This window comes from Penaeus japonicus, unplaced genomic scaffold (assembly GCF_977035675.1).
Source record: "Penaeus japonicus unplaced genomic scaffold, GWHDUDI00000001_assembly GWHDUDI00000024, whole genome shotgun sequence".
NCBI lineage: Eukaryota > Metazoa > Arthropoda > Malacostraca > Decapoda > Penaeidae > Penaeus > Penaeus japonicus.
In genome coordinates, this window is record NW_028234426.1 from 19,004,213 (window position 1) to 19,021,712 (window position 17,500).

The 17,500-nt window shown below is 47.3% G+C and overlaps 1 protein-coding gene across 3 annotated transcripts in view; it reads left to right on the forward strand.

Annotated features, from left to right (window-relative positions):
* The window catches only part of LOC122257428 (uncharacterized), a 72,084-nt gene that overhangs the window by 18,715 nt on the left and 35,869 nt on the right, over positions 1–17,500 (forward strand). The window contains exons 2-3 of one of the 3 annotated variants that reach the window (XM_043022709.2): positions 1,900–1,966; positions 11,424–11,464. The exons of 1 other annotated variant lie outside the window; for it this stretch is intronic. The gene's annotated coding sequence lies outside the window, so the exon portion shown is untranslated. The remainder of the gene's footprint in view (positions 1–1,899; positions 1,967–11,423; positions 11,465–17,500) is intronic. One more of the 3 variants, XM_043022708.2, reaches the window with a different exon arrangement.

Consider the following 17,500-nt stretch of genomic DNA (forward strand, 5'->3'; position numbering starts at 1 on the left):
GATGCAAATGAGTTTTTCCGTCGGACTGGGTGGCTGAGGTGAGAGTGCCGTGGGGGAGGGGAGGGGGGTGATAGGTTAGGCGAAGGGGGTAGGGGGTATGGGGGAAGGTGAGAGTGCCGTAGGGGTGAAAGGTTAGGAGAGAGGGGGGGGAGGAGAGGGCGACAGGGATACACGTAAGGATGAAATATGAACAAGAGGGCTCATACTCCTCTAACGCTAGCATGGCTAGTCACGCGTCTGAAGTAATTAATTACCGCTTCACACACATTTCACACCTCGGTCGCCCTGCCTCGCCGCACCTCAATTCCTTGGCGGGGAGGAGCGGCGACGGCGTCCAGCTGCGGCGGGAACTGGAGCAGGAACCAGAGACAGATGGCGCGGGAACTTCTGGCGGAGGAGGCTTGGCCGAGAAAGGGAGATCGACGAGCGGGGTTCATTGCTTGATTGTTTAAAGATGTCTCGGGGGTTCTCCGTTTATAAAGCGCAAAGACACGCAGTGTGTGTGTAAGAGAGAGAGAGAGAGAGAGAGAGAGAGAGAGAGAGAGAGAGAGAGAGAGAGAGAGAGAGAGAGAGAGAGAGAGAGAGAGAGAGAGAGAGTTGCGTGCGTGTGCTTGATTATAGGCTGAATGAGAAAATTGTGAATTTAAAGGGCGAGAGAATGAACGAGAGAGATTTAGAGAATGAAAGAGGGTGTTGAGGAACAGCGACCAGCTATTTGAACATATTTATTCATTAACTATATTAATTTTACATTAGGCTTACGAACATTAAAGTTTAAATCTTTCAATGAAAAACATATATAAAGATGGTATACCTAACGCAGACAGAATGAAAAGCAAAAGAATAACGTGACAGGTGAAAAGAGACTTCGGATTCAACAGAAGACGTCAACATCAAAAATCCGAGGCGACATCAAGGTGCTCTTGTCAGGGAGTGCAATTACCGAGAGACAGAAGAGGAGACCGTGTACTGTGCCGGCACTTGTAGGCAGTAATGGATACGTTTTAGGGAGAGGATATCCCGACCTTGTGAACCGCAGAAAATGGGGTGAAATCTGGTCCCCAAATGGAGTTTGTTAATGGAACAAAGGCAGGATGGAGGGAGGAAGGCGGAGGGAAGGAGAGGGAGGGAGGGTTCGCAGCCTACAGGGGCTTGTGACACGGCGAGAGGAAGCATGGGTCAGGGGATGAAACTAGAAATGAGACGGAGAAGAAAAGGAGACACTCAAAGCACGGCAGGTTCCCACAGATAAATATATAATGGTTGATCTAATGTTTTATGCGTGTTGTGGAGTACGTGTAACTCAGAGGATATGCGCGCTTTGAGGAAGAAGTGAGCGTTGTGATTTCCAAATGACGAGGAAGTAAGGAGTGGATGTTCATTTTTTTAAAGATAAAGAAATAAGAGAGTTGAATGTTGGCTTGATGACTGAACCAAGGGAAAGTAAAGCTTAGGCGTGTCATGGATGGTCCAAATAGAGAAGAAAACAAATAGCGTTTTTACCAAAGAAATGCCATGTGAAGAAATAAAGAGTATTGGCTTAGCTGGAAGAGAGAGATGAAGATAAATAGATACGCTTGATAGACAGGGAGGGCGGGGGTGGGGGAGGAGAGAGAGTCTTCACTTAGCGTCTGTTTTTTTCCTGCCTCAGCCACGGGCACAAGAGAAAATGAATAGAAAGTGAGTAGCCGGCAACCTCCTGGGTATAGATTTCACTTTTCTGTCATTCATATGGGTGGGCAGCAGGAGTTTTTCTTTCTCTCTCTCTCTTTAATGTTATTTTTTGGTGTCAAAAAATAAGAGAAAAAACAAACAAACGGGAAGGTGTGGAGAAGAATGAACGGAGCATGATATTGTGTTATGTTTTATCATGTAGATGACGATATATTTTCCTTCCAGGTACGGTGTGATCTGCGCCCGGTCGGCCGGTTTCTGGAAGATTCACCTGTGTCGGGACGGCGGCCAGGTAATGACTTCTCCGGTGCGGGGATGTCCTGTCTGCTTGTGACTCTATCAGGGACTTCATCCTCTGCTGAAGAGGAAGAAAAGGCTGGCAAACGTCCGAACCAGATGCATAAACTTCGGAGTGACGATTAAAATGCAAAGATAAAAGAGTTGTAATCAGTACGATGAAGAGTATGATTTCGTTATTTATGATTAGAATCAATTAGAATAGCATGTGGAAAAATGATATTTTACTCTATTACGGTATGCTATATCTAGAGGCAATTAATTTGAAATTGCCAAACTCATCATTTCAGTATCAGTTATGCATTTTTATCGCATAAGCGTGTTAAATCAGCAATGTATTTAAATTAGTTGCATCACGTTGTTTAAGTCGTCTATCCTGTTCTTGTGCTCTCAGGATATTAGGATTTCCGTATCTCACCTGATGCTGAGATTCTAACACAGTATGAATAGAGGGGGAAGGGAAAGAAAGTAGAGAAACAAGAAGAAACATAAAAGAAAATAAAAGTAAGTAGAAAGGACACGGATATGAAGAGGACAGAGAGCCCAGATAGTTCAAAATAAACAATGTTGTAACGAACGCCGGCCGGCCAGCTTCATATTGGGGAGGGGGGGGGGGAGCCGCTCCTCTTGATTCTTTGCATAGCTTTCAGCCTCCCCCTCCACCCTACCCCCCACACTCTCTTCCTTCTCGTGCCCGATATTCTTCTCTATGTCGCAGGAGATTAAGGTCAGATATCGCGGTAGAGACAGAGGTCACGGGGTCGGTAAGATCTTGGGAGGGTATTTTACCAAGTAATGAGGCTGTGGGGAGGGAAGGGGGTGGGGGGTCTTGGGTCTAAAGCCTTAGGGTGTCGGCGGGACAAGTCGGTATCGGAGGGAGGGAGGGGGAGGGGGAGGTTGAGGGAAGGGGGGTAAGGGACTTTTAAATGACCGTTGGGACTCCGGCATTCCTGGGATACCAAAGTAGTTTGTGCGTCATCGTGAAGGAGCTGACACCTTGTTTACGCTGGCCTCCCCTGCACGGCGCGGCGCTCCGACGAGGCTGTGTTGTCTGACTAAAATGCTGACGGCTCGGAAGGGCGCAGAGAAAGTGCTCAGCATAATGGTGGGGTAGCTTTAATGGCTGCTAAAAATGCTTGGTTGTAAACGTCGGTAAAAATGCTCGGTTGTAAAGTTCTGTGAAAATGACCGGTAAAAAACGAGAATTAAAAGTTTACGAAAGTACTTAAATGCTTGACTGCATGATAGCATGTTATATTAACTCTAAAGATATTTATTAATATATACTGAAATGTCTGAATGTGCTTGTGGTAAAAAAATAACAAGTAATTGCGTATGAATTGCTTCTGTAGAATGTACTTCAAAATTCCGATTAATTTTGTGCTTACATTAGACATGGTCATAAAACACAATAAATATGTTTAGTCGAATGTTATAGATGACTAACGAAATACACACTAAGAATGTTTCATTAGATATATCATATATATATATATATATATATATATATATATATATATATATATATATATATATATATATTTTTTAATATATATATATAAATATATAATATATATATATATATATATATATATATATATATATATATATAGAGAGAGAGAGAGAGAGAGAGAGAGAGAGAGAGAGAGAGAGAGAGATTTATATATATATGTACATATATATATATATATATATATATATATATATATATATATATATATGTATATATGTATGTATATATATATGTATATATATATATATATATATATATATGTATGTGTGTGTGTGTGTGTGTGTGTGTGTGTGTGTGTGTGTGTGTGTGTGTGTGTGTGTGTGTGTGTGTGTGTGTGTGTGTGTGTGTGTGTGTGTGATAAAAATATTTACCTGAATGCATGATAAAATGTTTGGTTATTAATGTTTAACAAAGGTTTGTTGGTTCTATTATATGTAAATGTTTCACTTCATGTTAAAAGAAAACTGTGGATACGAATTGCGACCGAATAGAAAATCCTGGTTCTCATGCTATTGGTGCAGTGAGATGAATTTCTTATCTAAATCTCAGTGTCCGGCATCAGTGTGCAGTCAGGGTCTGAGCCTTCCCATGACCGAAGACCCGAAGCGCCTCGTAGCGGCTCTGAATCTAACCGTCAAGATAGCATTCGAGTTTGACAAAAGCTTCTGCTGCACCCTGCTGGCGTCTCGCTTTCGATACAAGGTTCTGTTATAATAAGAATCTTGTCGCTGACTATCTCATGTGTCGTAAGTCATGTCAAGTAGTAATTTCATTGTCTTCTTGTATTTTGTAGGATGGCCTTGCTTTGTCTTCGCCTTTTACGTGGGTGGCGTTGAGATCAATACCCTATTACAGTGGCTCAAACCATGCAGTGTGCTGATTGTTCGGCGTGAGAGCTGAGTGCGCTGCCCTTGGGTACAAACTGCTCGAGTGCTCCGCGATAAAGTGCGTCTCGGGGTGTGTGTCTCGAGGAATTGTTTCGCCGGCGCACCGTGAAGGGAGGGACTTCCGTTGTGGAATCTCGCCATCTCCAGAGGTTTTCTATATTACGTTATCATCGCATCTCTTACACTCCCCTCCTTATCATTCTCTCTCCGCCGCGTTTCCCTTCCCCTAAAAACATTCCCACGAATGGCCTCCTTTCCTCAACTGAGCACTTTGTAACCCCTGTTATTTAACTCCCCGTCGCTGCTAATCCCCAGCTAGTGACGGTCAGAAAAGAGGGTAATTGTGGACTGGACAAGATCACCTCCCCCTCCCCTTCCCCTCCCCTCCCCTCCCCTCCCCCGCGGTGCTATTTGCCCCGGGATCTCTGTGCTGGGAACTGCCAGCTCCTCTTCTCCAGGCGCCTCTCGGGGATGCCGCCCGCGCCCGCCCGAGGGAGCCCCGGGGGCGCCTCCCGAGTGGCCGCCGCGCCTGTCCTATTAGTCTCTGAGTGACTGCGGGGGTTGTGGTCAGCGTGGCGGGAATTACGTTGCGCTGTTGTTAGTACTTTTGTTGAGGTCCTAAGCATTGTTATTATTACTATTGTTTCTATTTTTGTTATCATTATTGTTATTACTATTATGATTATTTTTGTATGTAATTATTATTTTCGTTATTATAATAGTAATGATGATTAATATTTTTTATTGCTATTATTATCACTAGTATCACGGAAATAATTGTTTTTTTATTATAATTATTATTACAAATTATAATTGTTATTATTATTAGGACTATCGACATTATTGTTATTTACTATTACTTATTATTCTTATTATCGTTATCACTTCTCTTACTACTACTGTTATTAATGCTGGCACAATCTTATTTCTTTTGTCATCATTTCTTATCAGCTTTACATGTTTATTGCCTTTCAATATATTTGCGGTTAATGTTTAGATATTGCCATAGGCATTTCCACAAGTCATTTTTTCCCTTTCCCTTTCTTCGTCAAAATTTCTACTCCCCATGTGCGGGGGCCAGATCTCAGCGCAAGTCTTGGCCGGAACTTGATCCTCCCCCCCTTGCCCACCCCACCCCCCTCCCCTCTCCGTTCTCTCGTCCTCTCTTCCATCCTCCCTTCCACCCTCCCTCCCACCTTCCCTTCCACTCTACCCTCCCTTCCACCCTCCCTCCCACCTTCCCTTCCACTCTACCCTCCCACCCTCCCACCCTCCCTCCCTCCCTTCTACCAATAGGCTTCGGTCCGCCACCAACGCCATCACGTTTTCTTTTCAAAGCTCGCAACCTCCTGAGCCTCCGGTGTCCCTCCTCATCCATGTTGTTCTCTCCCTCTTCATTTTCTTTCTTTGTTTCCTTCGCCTCCTCTTTTCCATCGTGCGATCGCCGTCCTTTGCTTTCTCCTTCTCACCCTCCTTCGTCACCTCCTTCTCCAATGGGCCCATTCATCCCCTCCACCCCTCCATACCCTTGCATCCTCCTTCGCCCCCCCCCGCGTGACGCTCGACCACACAGGCGAGTCCCCACGGTCTCCAGGGGCGCCTCTGGCCGAACCTCCGGCAGGCGAATGACAGTAATCATCATCTTTAAAAATAAAGTACAAGGATGGGCACGCTATGGAGGCTGTGTTCCCGGGTGCTTTATGCTAATTCGCCCCTGTTTATTTTCGTGGCTGCGAGGGGTGAAACTATGAGGGCTCGGGGGGGGGACACGAGATGAAGCTAATGGGATGGCGTCTCTCCCGTTTGAAAGGTTGACGAAGAGGCACGCGGGAAACAGGCTAGAGATGTATGAAGTTCAGAGAGAATGAGGAAGGAGGAATAAGGCAGTGCGAAGGGAAGAAGGTCGGAAGAAGAACAGGTTATCAGTGTAATGGTCATGGCAGTGTAAATGTTAGCGGGCGACACGCACGTTACACCAGGAAATGGCGACGGGCGCGTGCTTTACCCTGACCTTCTTACCTCTTTCCTTCCGTGTATGTCTAAAGATTGCCTCGATCTCTCTCCTCATTCATAGAACTTCTCTCATTTTTCTTTCTCTCTCTCTCTCTCTCTCTCTCTCTCTCTCTCTCTCTCTCTCTCTCTCTCTCTCTCTCTCTCTCTCTCTCTCTCTCTCTCTCTCTCTCTCTCTCTCTCTCTCTCTCTATCTATCTATCTATCTTCATTCATATAACTTCTCTCATTTTCCTTCTCTCTCTCTCTCTCTCTCTCTATCTCTCTCTCTCTCTCTCTCTCTCTCTCTCTCTCTCTCTCTCTCTCTCTCTCTCCTCTCTCTCTCTCTCTCTCTCTCTCTCTCCTCTCTCTCTCTCTCTCTCTCTCTCTCTCTCTCTCTCTCTCTCTCTCTCTCTCTCTCTCTCTCTCTCTCTCTCTCTCTCTCTCTCTCTCTCTCTCTCTCTCTCTTTCCTTTTTTTTTCTCTCTCTTATCTATTTCTTTCTCTCTCCTGTCCTTGTTTCCCTTTGCTCCTCCTCCCACAATTTCCGCACTCGAGCCCGACGAGCCCCGCCGTGACGTGGCCCTTCGTCGGCACTTCGCTTCTCCGAAAGAAGCTCCTCGAGTCTTTGCTCAAATAACAAACAATCGCGCATAAACAAAGGGAAATCGCTTCATTGTTTAGTGTAGATAAAACAGATTTTTCCTTGCCACTTTCTATGTTATGAGGAACCTCTTAAAATTCTAGTTTCCAAGAACGCTGACTGGGATATCATGTAATACTGCGTGACTGCAAGGCGTAAGGGATTTTTTTTTTTTTTTTTGGGGGGGGGACGTACATCGAAGTCATCTTGTTGGATTCGTGCAGCTGAGCAATAAGCTGTCTCGGCGGAAATTCCTTAACACTTTTTCGATTTTTTCTCTTCAGTTTTGGAATGTCAAGATCCTACAGCTTTTGTCTTCCTACTGGTTGAAACGGGGTTCCTACATGTTTAATGCAGGAGCGGCGAGGGAAGGGCGGCTGCGAGACAAAGAGCGAGGATCGGACGAGTTCGGCGATGACGTCATGGCCAGTTCGGACTTCCTTGCGATTGCTTGTGCTTTCAGCTCGCTTTGGTGTGCTTTCTCGTGGAAGTGGCACCTTTCACTGCTTGCTGTGAGAGACTTGTAGAGGGTAAAGATAGGTTGAGGCCTTTTGGTAATGAGGAGAGAACTAGAGTAAAAGCAAAATATATATGTATGTGTGTGTGGGGGGGGAGGAGAGAGAGAGAGAGAGAGAGAGAGAGAGAGAGAGAGAGAGAGAGAGAGAGAGAGAGAGAGAGAGAGAGAGAGAGAGAGAGAGAGAAAGAAATAGGTAGTTTGTTACTGATAAAGGCCCTGGCAGCAGGGACTGCTGGGAGGAAGAAAGGTCAAGCGAGCCCGGGGATGAGGTGGTAGAGGATACCGAGAAGAGGGAGAGGGGGGGGGAGGAGGAGGTGGGTGGGTTGACCTGGCGGCTTCAAGTGGGTCAGCTGCCCGCCCTCCTCACCCCCGACTCTGAGCCACACACTAGGCTAACTGGACGCTCCTGGCCCACTGCCCGCTCTGATAACACGCCCGCCCGCCCGCGCCGCGCCAGTCGAATTGCAGGCGAATTAGGGTCGCCGCTCCAGCGTCGCGCAAACGCCGACCTTAATTACTCTGAGGCGGGAGGGCGAGGGCGACCTCTCGCTGTCCCTCTGCTCCTGTCAACATGTGCCGCGTGGAGCCGCCATTTCCCGTTCCCACTATTGCTTACACGGTCAAGGCGTGACGATGGACGGCGCGATAAGTGTCTTGTCACGAAGGAAAGTATTTTATGGCAAAAAGAAGGAAAAAACGCACACACGCGATGGCCTCTGAGCCGTGCTTTGCCTCCTTCACACTCGCGGCTGTTATCTTCTCCTTTTCTTCCTCTCCTTTTTCATGTGCATGGTTTTTGTTCTTTTTTATTTTATTTGTATAAGAACAGTAACAGCAAGTAATGCTTCCATTTTAAGGACTGACACATTGCATTTTAATTCCTTTTTTTAGTGGTTTTAAAAGGAAAATAGGAAGTATATTCAGTGCTTATAGATTAAAGTAGAAAGGAGTTGTCTTATGGGTAAGCAGTTTACGGATATCCAGACCACAAAACTCACTGATCCATGCAACATTGCAGTATGTGACCTGAGCACTGATTGAGCACTTATACACTTCATGGTGCGTTGCTCCGACAAGGTATCACTTCTTTTCGAAGTTGAACTCGGGGTGGTGCCAAGGAGCTCACGGGGGTGCTTGGCCACACGCAGGTACTGCGGTGCGCGTGCACTCTGTTGGGACCACTTGCTTTATGATCTGGACATGCCGATTTCCACACGTTATTTGTTAATGTGTATATATACACACAAACACGATCACGCACACATACACATATGCACATACTAATTACACATACACGTACATATTCACAAAATGAATGCATGACTAATGCCTGTGAAGTGACAAGGGACAAGATGATCGTATTTGCAATGCGAAGTGCAGTGGCTGCCCCGACGCAGTGGGACCCCCTTGCTGGGCCAGTCCACCAACACCAAGGGCGAGTTGACCTGCAGAGCGCGCGAGGGGAGTGCGGGGGGGCTTAGGTCGTCCTGGTAACCTACACTCCTACAGGGCAGGTCGTAGCAGCGGGGGATGGGGGGGGGTAGAGGAGAGGGGAGTGCCTCAGCATGCGCCAGTTCCTTACCGCTCAGCCCTCCCGCTCCCTCCACCGCAACGGTACTCTGCGAGTGGGAGTGGAGGAGGGAGGGGAAGGTCACGTTGGACGACGCCATGACCCGAGTGACGTCATGATGGAAGGGGAGGGAGGGGAGGGAGGGGAGGGAAGGCAAGGCGCATGACTTGCCCCCCCCCCCTACTCCCCGACTCCTTCAGCACGTTTTTCAGACACGATTTTTTAACTTAAACACAGGGTTCCTGTTGGTAGGGAACGAAGGGCTGGAAAGAAAAGGGGCTTCAGTGGCTGTTCGGCGCAGGGAAGAGAAGCGACTGCATGGGGTACAAATGAAGTGGTAAAGTGACAGTTTGAGTGAGAAAAGAATCACGAGGCAGGAAAGTAGCTCCGAGTGAGACCAGGAAGAGTGCCAGCAGTTGGGACTCTCAGGTTCACGCTGACTTGAGCCACAGTCCGGTTTCTTCAGGTTCTGCGACTCTTTGTTTGTTTCAGCTGTGTAAAGGCTTTGGGTGTTGTAAACATGAAGATGGAGAGAGAGAGAGGGAGGGAGAGAGAGAGAGAGAGAGAGAGAGAGAGAGAGAGAGAGAGAGAGAGAGAGAGAGAGAGAGAGAGAGAGAGAGAGAGAGAGAGAGAGATTCATGACTGACAAGAAATATGTTGCCATTTCTTGCCCCACCCCCCTCGACAGCATAACTGTAGATCATGGCGTATCACGAAGGTTCTCATGCATGTATAAATAGTCAGTTGTTTCCCTGGCGGGGTTTTGCATGTAGGCACAATAGCACTTGCCCCTGACCTGGAAAACGGTTATTTCTTCTTATGTTCATTATTGAACAATGGTGCAAGAATTTTGGCTTAAGGTGTTGCATGTCACATTGGGAATATCAGTTCTATTTTGTTTATATATATTTTTTTTCTAATAGATTTCTTTCACTTCATTATTTCTCTTTCGTTATTTCCAATTAGAATGAAAGCGTTTGTTCTGATGTCGGCAGCAGAGTGATTCATAGTAGCGACGAGACTTTGAGTGGGAGTCCGGGCCGCACTCGTGTGTTTGTGTCCCTGGAGAGCATTATCGCAGCGCAGACAAAGCGGGGGCGGGTGAGGCAGCGGCCGGAACAAGGATGTTATTGTTAAGACCTGGAAGACTTGGCCATGGAGGTCTCGGGTTCCCACACCGGGACTGCGGTCTTAGAGTGCCTCCTTCGCCAAGGTCGCCACAGCACTTATTGGCGCCTGCTGGAGCCCCGCTGGGTCATTCTTTTCTGTAGTGCCCCTCCCGAGTGTGCGCTCTCTCTCTCTCTTTCTCTCTCTCTCTCTCTCTCTCTCTCTCTCTCTCTCTCTCTCTCTCTCTCTCTCTCTCTCTCTCTCTCTCTCTCTCTCTCTCTCTCCTCTCTCTCTCTCTCTCTCCCCTCTCTCTCTCTCTCTCTCTCCTCTCTCTCTCTCTCTCTCTCTCTCTCTCTCTCTCTCCTCCTCTCTCTTTCTTTCCTCTCTCTCTCTCTTTTCTCTTTTCTCTTCTCTCTCTCTTTTCTTTCTCTCTCTCTCTCTCTCTCTCTCTCTCTCTCTCTCTCTCCTTCTCTCTCTCTCTCTCTCTCTCTCTCTCTCTCTCTCTCTCCCTCTCTCTCTCTCTCTCTCTCCTTTTTTCTCTTCTTTCCTTCTCTCTCTCTCTCTCTATCTCTCTCTCTCTATCTCTCTCTCTCTCTCTCTCTCTCTCTCTCTCTCTCTCCCTCTCTCTCTCTCTCTCTATCTATCTCTCTCTCTCTCTCTCTCTCTCTCTCTCTCTCTCTCTCTCTCTCTCTCTCTCTCTCTCTCTCTCTCTCTTCCGGGGGAGGAGGGGCAGGACTCGCAGAGGGACGAAGAAAGTTCGACGGCGCTGCGGCAGGACACCATTCCATGACGCCATATATAGCGCCCACGCACAGCTGGCTCGTCGCGGAATGCGCCGGGACAGGGAGTGCGGCACGGTCTGCGCCTCCAGCAGCCGCGGGGGGAGGGGGGGGTGCTTGGATGGGGGTGAAGGGTGAGGGGATTGTTTGAAAATATTACAAGAATATAGGATCAGGTAGAGAAACAAGCAAAGTGCATGTGGAGAGAGAGAGAGAAAGAGAGAGGGAGAGAGAGAGAGAGAGAGAGAGAGAGAGAGAGAGAGAGAGAGAGAGAGAGAGAGAGAGAGAGAGAGAGAGAGAGAGAGAGAGAGAGAGAGAGAGAGAAGCAGAGCGAGGATGTAAGCAGCTTGAGAGAGACTTGTCGTGTTTGTGCCGTTACTTATCCTCTGCAAACATTGTTTTAGTCGATCTGATATCGCTTACTAATGAAGAAATTCTCTTTTTTTAGGTATGTGGAACCTGAGCAATTAGTGAGCTGCCTGGCTGGGTGTAAGTAGAATTTGTTTTCTTTATCTGTCATTACACCCATCAAGTCTAGGACGACCTTTTCCTTATGAGGCAAAACGAGATTTTGCCGGAAATCTCGATCTGTTTAATGCAATCGTCTCTTCCCGTCCAGCAAGTTTTCTGGTACAGTTACAATCAGATTTCTTGTGCACATATTTAGTCGCACCTCTCAAACGCACACGCATCCATACACACCCACGCAAAACACACACACAAGAACACTCACTCACACACACACACATCATTACATAGAAAGACTACAATTCGAAAAATATTTTCTGTTTTTTATTCACGTTATCCACACACTGAAGGATGAAAAGTTACACTTTCAACACCTTGAGAAAATACCTTGTCACTCGTGAGTCAGTGTAAATTGGTCAACGAGTGACTAGATTTTTTTCCAGTCTTCTTTCTTCTCTTTTGATGCATTTTTCCCGACCTTCTCGTCTTGCTGAAAGGGAGATCAGCGCACTTGGCCACGACGACTCAGCCGCCGAGGGAAACGAGTGCGGAAGGAGGAAGCGGGGCCGGGGAGCAGGGCAGGTGCGGTCGTGTCCTCCGCCGCCGACCTATTACTTAAACCTCCGCGCCACTTCGGGGCTGTAATTATTCATGCCAATTACTTTGCGTAGCGGCGGCGGCGGCGGCGACTGAGTGAGGACGGAAACAATCCCCTTCTGCCTCGTACCCGCGCCGCCCTCACCATCGGCAGGCAGGCGATCACGTCCCCTTCCCTTCCAGCCGACGAGTGGAGCGAAGTGCCCGCGGGGGGGGGGGGGGGGGTTGAGGCAGTGGTAGGGCGATGGGAAGGGGAGGGATGTGCTTTAGTGCAAGCGGTATTTGTGCAAAGGAAGGGGAAGGGAAGGAAAATATGACGTTCCCATTCTTTGAGCCTGTGAATGGTTACAAGTGTGTGAATATTGTGTGGATAGTTAAAAGTAATAATCTGACGACATAATTTAGATATTTGGGTGAATGACCTGGAGGAAACATTGTCTTATAACAAATCCGGAACGCAAAAAGAGCAACACACAAGCGAGCACTTTCATCTGGGCGTTTGTTTGTGCCGGGAGCCATTTGCATACGGCGCACGAGCACGCCACTCGCCAAAATATTGTTCCGCGGTGACAGAGTGGAAGTGCGTGTGGGTGGAAAGCCACAGATGAAAGCGAATGACTTTGACGAATGGTGGCTGGCGTTCTCTTCCGAGCGTTCACCTTTGAGAAATTTATAGCTTCGGACATTTGCAATTTAGATACACCATGAGAAGCGTTACATCATTCTGCAACTGTTATTAGCGACAGAAACAAGGTTGCCCTAAATGGTGAGAAAATATATTCGAACAAGTTATACGCTATTGACTCCAGCAACGACAAGGGCGGTATGTGTGGCCATATCTGTATATGCACACGATAGTCACTGTGTATTGATGTGCGTGTGTGTGTGTGTGTGTGTGTGTGTGTGTGTGTGTGTGTGTGTGTGTGTGTGTGTGTGTGTGTGTGTGTGTGTGTGTGTGTGTGTGTGTGTGTGTGTGTGTTTGTGTTGTATGTGTGTTTGTGTGTGTACGTGAGTGTGTGTGTGTGGGAGCATGCCTTATGCGCGCGCGTGCGTGTATATCTGTGTGCGGTGTGTGTGTATGTCTTTATGTCCGGCCAAGGTGAAATTCAGAAGTTTTTGTTAAAATCTGATTCATGTTCTGTTCTCCTGTGAAGTGTCATGTCGGTAAGGTCACATGCTTGGGTCCTGCTGGGAATGCCCGCACGAGAGCTGCGAGCACGAGCCTTGAGGGGAAATGAACCAGTTTTGCAAGCGAAGTTTCCAAAGCATTCCTGTGGATGTGGCTTGTCTCCAGCGGGCATAATTGTGATCGCGTGAGCCGTGTGTAGTTCGCGTCTCCGGCAGATGAGCGTTGAGATAACCTCTAAATGTCAAAGTCTTCCCTTCGCGTAATTATCGGAGATCCTCAGGTCGTGATTTGAAAGCAGAGGTGACGCAATGAAGAGACCCCATCGCCGTGAAGGTTCCGGCCGCCCCCCCCCCCTCCCCATACTGACATATGTAGGCCTAATGACCCACATTTTGCCGTCACGTCTTCATCTCTTGACCTTCACGACCCAACACACCTTCGTGCCGTCGGGAGGTGAAATTCCCGCCCTCGACGCCTAGCCTCTTTTCCTTGCGATTCGATTTCGTAAATGTTGCGTGATTTCAAGTTCACTCTAGCTCCGACTTTTCGGTTCAAGTTATAATTCGGCTTTATTTTTGTGATACATTCTCATAGAAAGCTTTGGTGTAAAGGATTCATCATCGTCGTTATTCTATTATCATGTTATTTGGGGGAACAAAATAGGGCAGTTATCTGGGAAAATGCAACACTTGTGTGCTGTAAGGATTATCTGAATTGCATCCTACAGCCAGGATTTCCGCTACAGCAATTTAGACATTCATGATCTCCCACAGTCTTACTCACTCCACTGCACCTCATCTTGACCGAACTCGGGGTCCTTTAGGTGTGTACAGACGTGTAAGCACAATACGCATAACTATGTGTGTACTTTCCGATCGTGTGCATTTAATCTCTAGTACCTTCATTTTGTGCTTAGTTTCCCATATATTTTTATCAGGGCGAAAATGGCATCAAAGTTTGGAGATGTTTTTTAATGTCCAAATAACATTGTTGTTTTTTCAAATAATTTTCGTCACCGGCACGTCAATCACCAAATGATTTTCATGAAGAAGCTCGAAGCTTCTTATCGTGTATTACCCACTTCTAGTGATCTCCACCCCCATAAGAAATATGAGAACAGGATGCAGTTTTTTTTAAAGCTATCCACTTTAATCTACACTGGCCTAGCCACAATAAACACTATATACACGCAGTGTGTCACGCTACGAAAGCGGTATCACACACCGGAAAATTGCGCCTCTGTGGTCAAGTTACGCGGTCCGCTGCGCCTTCCCACGGCAGGTCGACGCCGGGCGGGATAGTCACATGAGGTGAAGTGATAGGATGTGTAGGATGCATAACCAAGAAGAATTTGGATGATTTAATGAGTGGATCAGCAATATGAGACAAACATATGGGTCACACATAACGTGCGTTGCCATTGTGTATGGGGGAGACGGGGTACCCCCTCCGAAGGACCGGAAGTCGTGTACGACATTCTCTTCCTTTTGTGTGCGAAGTCGTCAAAAGTCTTTTCTGCTGCTGTTGCATTTTAACAGTTAGCCTTGATATAGCGAGTCCTTCTTCGCCTTCAGTGGCGTCTTGTCTACTTCCTACGTGCGTGATATACTGTCTGTCCCCAACCCGCGCACCGTTACGCTTGTTTGCATACAGTGGTAAAAAAGTAGTGTGGTTTATGTGATGTGTAGTAACTTCTGATGGGCACGAATGCTTAGATGCTTGTTAGATATTTTTGTAGAAGAGCGAAGAAACGAATAAGAGTGGTTAGGGACCGGAAATATATTAAGCTCTCCTGTACAGATTAAAAAAAGAGGAAAGAATCGGAGTTGGTGGAGGAGGACAGGAAAGAACAGGATCTCGCGAGCGTCTGTTGTCTTCAAGAACCGGAAGTCGTATTCTGGGGCGCGATGTGTCTTTTTCTTACGCGTGCGATTAGGGGCTCTTGTTTTGTGCGTCTTTACCTCCGCATTTTCCAAAATCCCCGTTTTCCGACTCTATCCATCATACCCGTTGGCGGTGACGGCGCATAGCTGCCGAGGGGGAAGGGGTTCTCGTCTTGATTCCTTTAGCAGAAGTCCCCCCCCCCCTTTGGCTGAACGAGGCGGCGAGGCCAACTTCCGAAGCGAGGGAGGATTTGGGGTGAAAAATATATATGGTAGTTATAAAACGAGGCTATACAAGAAGCTCTATGGCGCTGTAGAGTGATGCAGGCAGACAAACAAAAATATGATAAGAGTTAGATAAGAGAAAGAGAGAGAGAGAGGGGGGGGGGAGAGAGAGCGTGAAAGTAAGAGGAAAGATGACACGGCTTGAGTATGGGCCTAACGAAATTCCAGATGGCTCGAGAGTTTATTCGTATGTGACCTCATTACAAGGGAGACTAGGCCGCCCCGCTCAGCGGCAAGGGCGAGAGCGGCGGTGTTTGCGTTTGGTATTATTATCGGTAATCCCTCCACGCGTGGTAAGTAATCCCCTGTGCTGTAAGTAATCTCCCCCGTACGATCAGCGGCAGCGACAGGGAGATCTGTAATCACAGGATGTTACTTACGAGCATTACGTGTTCAAGGGGGAGGCCCTCGCGACTGATAAGCCTACCCGGACGAAGACTCGATTCTTTTAACCAAACAAATAGCACAGGAAGATGCCACCATAATGTACGAAGAAATGCACCATCATAAAATCCGAGAAGAAGGCTGCCGCTGATGCCCAACCGATGTCAGGTCCTCGCCGACGACGAATTCCAGCGAGCGGATGCACCAAGACCTGCGGCGGGGAACGAAGGGACCGGAGGGGGAGGGGGGCGGCTAGGGGGGAGGCAGGGGGATCAGGGAAGCGGCAGAGTCACCCTCAAAGGCGTGATCATCTTCCCTGAGATTATTTATCTTGTAGGAGAAATCTGTTATCATGACGTGTCAAGATTCTGCGCCTCCGAGGAGAGGAACGCAGGGGCGTGGGGGCGGAGAGGGAAGTCTGTGGAGCGGAGCCGAGAACGCAGGCGGTGCAATGGTGGCAATGTGGCAGGGAAAGAGCAGGCGAGAGACGGTGACTTTGTGCACGGCTAGAAAGCTTATCTGCCTCTCTTTTTCAGCGTTTTGGAAGCACAAGATTTGATTTCTGTCGCGCTTCATGCTCTCTACCTCGCTCTCAATCGCTGATTTATAGGCATTCAATTAATTGCGGGATGGGATTAGACCCCCTAATCCCAGTCATGCACTCGTGAATACCTTCATTTATTATGAGGGAAGTGATTTTAGTGTCGAGAATAAAATAGATACAGCAGACTGCACAACATTCTAAAATATAACGGTACTAGTGTTAATATTTTGCAAATATAGATAGTCATTCTCGTTAAATTGTTTATTTATATATGTAATTTTAGAATAGAATCTACAGTTCTGTACCATAGTATATATTTTCCAGATAGAGAAACCAATTGGCTGTTCGTAGATACTCAGCCGATGTATTTTATATGAAAGTGCGCGAAAATGGCAGCCGTTCAGTGTTCCAGTAACCTGCAGACGATCGAGTAGAGGCAGTGCGTGGAGGGAGCGCCAGCGCCAGGGGGTGACAGTCACAGGTCTCCTCTCCTTTCCATTTTCCTCCCGCCGCCTCGCCATCAAAACTTCACCTTATTCTAACTTGTTTATGCAGCCATTGTCTGGCCTCCGCCTCGCATGACAATCGCACGGAGTCGAGGAAAGACGCCATTGTTTATCGTCGTATCTGTAACATCGACCGGAAAAATTTCTTTGTTACACGTTACGGACGTATTTAGCGGCGAAGTGATTTGTATTTTGGAGAAGTGTGGCGTGGGAGACTCCACTAGCTGAGGACTTTCGACGTTTTTGTGATCTTTCGTGTGTTCGTATGCTGTTTGCGTTATGTTTATGTCGGGTTTGTGCGGCGTGAAACTCAATCCGCCGTTGATTTTATTGTAAAAGTTGCACCGTTGTACTCTCGGCAAAATGTCTGTATCCATTGATCTTCAAGCCAATATTACATTCATTGACATGATGGCCCCTTTTCCCCAACAAATACGCGATAGCAGTTTCTAGACCGTTGCCAAGTGCAGTTGTTATTTTGTTTCTCATTTCGACATAGTAGTTGGGGTCGTGGTATGTGTGAGAGAGAAGAGAGAGAGAGAGATAGAGAGAGAGAGAAGAGAGAGAGAAAGAGAGATAGAGAGAGAGAGAAGAGAGAGAGAAGAGAGAGAGAGAGAGAGAGAGAGAGAGAGAGAGAGAGAGAGAGAGAGAGAGAGAGAGAGAGAGAGAGAGAGAGAGAGAGAGAGGAAGAGACAGACAAACAAGTAGATAAAGACAAATTTCGACAGA